The sequence below is a fragment of the Mus caroli genome, chromosome 3, assembly GCF_900094665.2.
Source record: "Mus caroli chromosome 3, CAROLI_EIJ_v1.1, whole genome shotgun sequence".
NCBI classification, from domain to species: Eukaryota; Metazoa; Chordata; class Mammalia; order Rodentia; family Muridae; genus Mus; species Mus caroli.
The window spans coordinates 55,406,870-55,411,552 of record NC_034572.1 but is presented as its reverse complement, the minus strand read 5'-3'; positions in this window follow the sequence as shown (position 1 = coordinate 55,411,552).

The following is a 4,683-nucleotide window of genomic DNA, read 5'->3' as shown; positions in this document are numbered from 1 at the left end:
TCAAAAATTCAGGTGACAGCAGTTGCTGGCGAGGATGTGGAGAAAGAGGAACACTCCTCCATTGTTGGTAGGATTGCAAGCTTGTACAATCATCTCCAAATTTTTAACTCAGAATGGTTCCTGTCTAAAGGAAATAATGGGACAACGAGTGGAGCAGAAACTGAAGGAAAGGCCAGGGAAAGACTGCCCCACCTGGAGATCCATCCCATATACAGACACCAAGTCCAGACACTTTTACAGATGACAAATAGTGCTTGTTAACATGAGCCTGTTATAGCTGTCTCCTGAAAGACTCTACCAGAGCCTAACAAAAACAGAGGTGGATGCTCACAGCCAACCATTGGACTGAGCACAGGGACCCAAATGGAGGAGATATAGAAAGGACTGAGGGAGCTGAAGTGGTTTGCAACCCCATAGGAAGAACAGCAATATCTACCAACCAGACCCTCCCAGAGCTCCCAGGGACTAAACCACCAACCAAGGAATACACATGGAAGGACAAATGGCTCCAGCCAGGATCGTCTTGTCAGGCATCAATGGGAGGAGAAGACCTTGGTCCTGTGAAGGCTTGATGCCCCAGTGTAGGGGAATGCCAGGGCAGGGAGGCGGGAGTAGGTGAGTGGGTTTGTGGGTGGGGGAACACCCTCATAGAAGCAGGAGAATGGGATATCAGGAAAAAAGGATAACATTTGAGCAAATACATAAAACATCCAGTTAAAAAATTATATAATTACTCTTAATTTTTCAACATTTATTTTTATTTTTAAGTATTTCATACATGAGTGCGGTATGTATATAATTTCTACTCTGTGGTTTTCTTCCTCCTACTACTCCCTTGTTTCCCCCTCCCTCCTTTTAATAACTTCATTTTTATAATCATAATATGCATATATATAAATATGCATGCATATAAATATAGGTATATATGCATACATAAGTACAATCTTTTAATCAATTTAATGTTGCTGGTATGTATTTGTATTTAGAACTGACCACGTGGAATTGAGCATCCTGTGATGTATCTCATTTCCAGGGAAGCCTGATTCACCCTCTCTCAGCCTATAGCTCTTCATCTAGAAATGGGGTCTTATAATATTTGCCTATCCACATTACGATATCAACTGGTGTTTATCATTGTGCAAGTCTTACTTATGTGACCACATTTTTAAGATTCCATCGGTACAACTTGGAGCCATCATCACTTAGAAGAGTCCTGGTTCCTTGGCTCTTACAACCATTCTGGTTCCTTTTCCATGAAATTCCATGAGCCTTAGGTGTAGCAGTTGCCATGTGTGTGTATTGCAGCCAGCCAAGGCAAAAGACACTGTTGGAGCCCTGAAAACTGAAGTTATAGGCTGTTTGAGTTATCATGTGTGTGCAAAGTACCAACCTAAGCCCTGAACAAAGGAAGAAGGCACTTAGCCACTGAGTCATCTCTCCAACCCTTATTTGGTTCTCATATTTTATTGCTCTTGCTAAGATATCATATTGAATAGAAGTGGAAAAACAAATAACCTTGCCTTGTTGGGGTAGGAACTATGTTTTTTTTCTCCAATTATGGCTGTTTTGGCTATAGGTTTATCATGTGTAGTCATATTATATTGAGATGTATATCTCTGTCCCTATCATCTCCATGACATTATTATGAAGGGAAGTTGATTTTTGTTAAAGTTTTTCTGCCTCTTATGATTGGCATCTTTTAGTTTTACTTATATGATAGACAGCATTTACTGATTTACCTATGTTAAATCATCCCTACATCTCTGAATGAAACCAACTTGGTTAGAATGAGTTATCTTTTTTTATATGAACTTTAGTTCTGTTTGCCAGCATTGTATAGAAAATTCAGACATTTATGTCCATCAGAGAATTCATTCTGTAATTTTTGTTAGTGTTGTCTTTATCTGGTTTTGATATCATGGCAGTACTGGCTTCATAAAATGAGTTTAAGAGTCTTCTTGTTCTAGTTCATGAAATGATTTGGATCCTACTGGTTCCAACCTTTCTTTGAAGATCTGATGGATTTCCTCAATAACCTATCTGGTCCTGGGATTTTTGTAGATGGGAGATTTTTCATTATTCCTTCAGGATTGTAGCTGGTTGCAGATTTGTTTAAAATATTTATTTCATCTTGATTTAATTTTGGTATGTTGTATGCATCTAGGAATCCATCCATTTCTTTTAGATGTTTGAGTATTATGGAATAAAAATTTTAAAAGATGTTCCCTTGACTTTCTGGATTTTGTTGTTGCCTATTATAATGCTTTCCATTTTGTTTCTAGTTTTATTAATTTGAATCTTTTTTCAATTTATTTTTGTTAATTCAACTGAGTTTGTTAATGCTTTTTTAATCTTTTCCAAGAATTAACTCTTAATTTATTATTATATTCTTGCTTTTTTTGTTTGTTATTATTTAATAAGTTTTAACCTTGATTTTGGTTACTTCCTATCCACAATTTTTAAGGGATGCTTCATTTTGTCTTTCCAAGGCCTTCAGATGTTATTAATTATTATTAATAATAGTTATTAATTTGAGATCTCTCAGAACCTTTCACAAATGTGTCACGTGCTATAAGTTTCCCTCTTGGGGATGCCTTCCTTCTGTCCTGTAGATTTAGATTTTCACTTTCCTTCAAGTCTTAGAATTTTTAAATATTTTCTTCTTGATGTCATCAGAAGCCCAAGTATTATTCAATACTGTACTACTTAATCTCAATGAGTTTAATTTTGTTCTGTAGCTCTTATTGTTTTTGATATCTAATTATGTGTGTTTTAGTCATATATAATCCAGATTGTTATTTTAATATTCACTTCATGAGACTAGTTTTGTATCTTAATATGTAGTTAAGTTTGTAGAAATTTACATGGTATTCTAAGACGAAAGTATATTTTTTGGTGTTTGGATTTGATTTTTTATGTTATTTAACTCCAGATTTTCTTTATTCGGTTATTATTTGGCTAACTTGCCTATAGGCAAAGATGGAGTATTGAAGTAACCCACTATCACTGTGTTGTGGTCATTCTGTGCACAGAGATGTATGTTTGTATGTTGCAGTACCCAATTAAGCTACTTAGATTGATCCCAGCAGTGGTGGCCTTCCTTGTTACCTGCCTCAGTGTTCTGGGTTCCTGAATATCTTTCTGTCTCTCTGTCTCTCTGTCTCTGTCTCTGTCTGTCTCTCTCTGTCTGTCTCTCTGTCTCTGTCTCTCCCCCTCTCTCCCCCTTTCTCCCTCTCTCTCTCTCTCTCTCTCTCTCTCTCTCTCACACACACACACACACACACACACACACTCTTTATATTAAGTTATTACTTACTAAAACCTAAATTCTATCTTTGCTGCCCTGAACCCAGTTGAGCAGCCCTCTTAGGGCTGCTCTTCCCCAGCTCCTACATGGCAGCTATGCTCTCTGTCCCACACCTTCTCTGGTGTGACATCTTTCCTCTCCTCCTAGCATGGCAGATCTCATTCCTTCCTTCTTCCTCTCTTTCCCTAGCCCAGGAATCCTAAAAGTCCCACCTCTGTCTACCCTACGCAGCCATTGGCTTCCAGCAACATTATTTACCCAACAAAACCGACAGGGGGCAGGGTCCCTCAGATGTCTTAAGTGCAGACTTGCAGATTCTGATGCAATTTTGGAGACCCAAATTAACATAATACAAGCAGCATTAGACCAAACCCACTACAGAGATATAATAGTATTTATTTTCTGAAGTTGTATGCTTCTGTGAATAGTGAACAAATGTTTAGAATTGCAATATCCCCCTTTTCTTTAATCACCATGAAATGTCCTTTTCCATTTCTTCTGAATAGTTTAGGTTTGAAATACATTTGGTCAGATATTAGAAAAGCTGCATATGCTTCTTTTCTAGATCAGTTTCCTTGGGATACTGTTTCCATCCTCATGCCCTAAGATTCTGTCTCTTACTGACAGTAAAGTGTGTTCCTTGGAACCAGCAAAAAGATGGGTCCTGCTTTTTGATCCAATTACTACTCTGTGTTTCCTAATTGGGTAATTAAACCCATTAATTGAAATATGTATTATCTCTGACAGTTTGTTGATTTTTTTCTTAGATCATCTTGATCAACTGTCTTGCTATTGTTTATTGTCTGTGACTTTGGGATGTGTTTGTTCTTCTTATCAGACTCTTGAGTCTTCCAATATCCTCTATATTGGAATAATTGGAATAAATCCCTCTAATCTCTTCTTATCATGAAACATTTTATTTCTCCTGAATTATAATAAATAGGGTTTTTTTTCTAGGTAGTCATTTATGGTCTTTCAGAGCTTAGAATCTGTCTTTATAAGTTCTTCTGGCTCTAAATATTTCTGTCAAATAACAAGCACAATGTCTCCCTTTATAAGTAACTTGGTATTTCTCTTGTAATTGTTAGTTCTCCTTGTTTATCCTATGTTTTAATTTTTTTTTCGGGTATTTAATTAAGCTTGTTTCTTTCTTTTTTTTTTTTAAATTAGGTATTTTCCTCATTTACATTTCCAATGCTATCCCAAAAGGCCCCATACACACCCTTCCCACTCCCCTACCCACCCACTTCCCCTTTTTGGCCCTGGCGTTCCCCTGTACTGGGGCATATAAAGTTTGCAAGTCCAATGGGTCTCTCTTTCCAGTGATGGCTGACTAGGCCATCTTTTGATACATATGCAGCTAGGGACAAGAGATC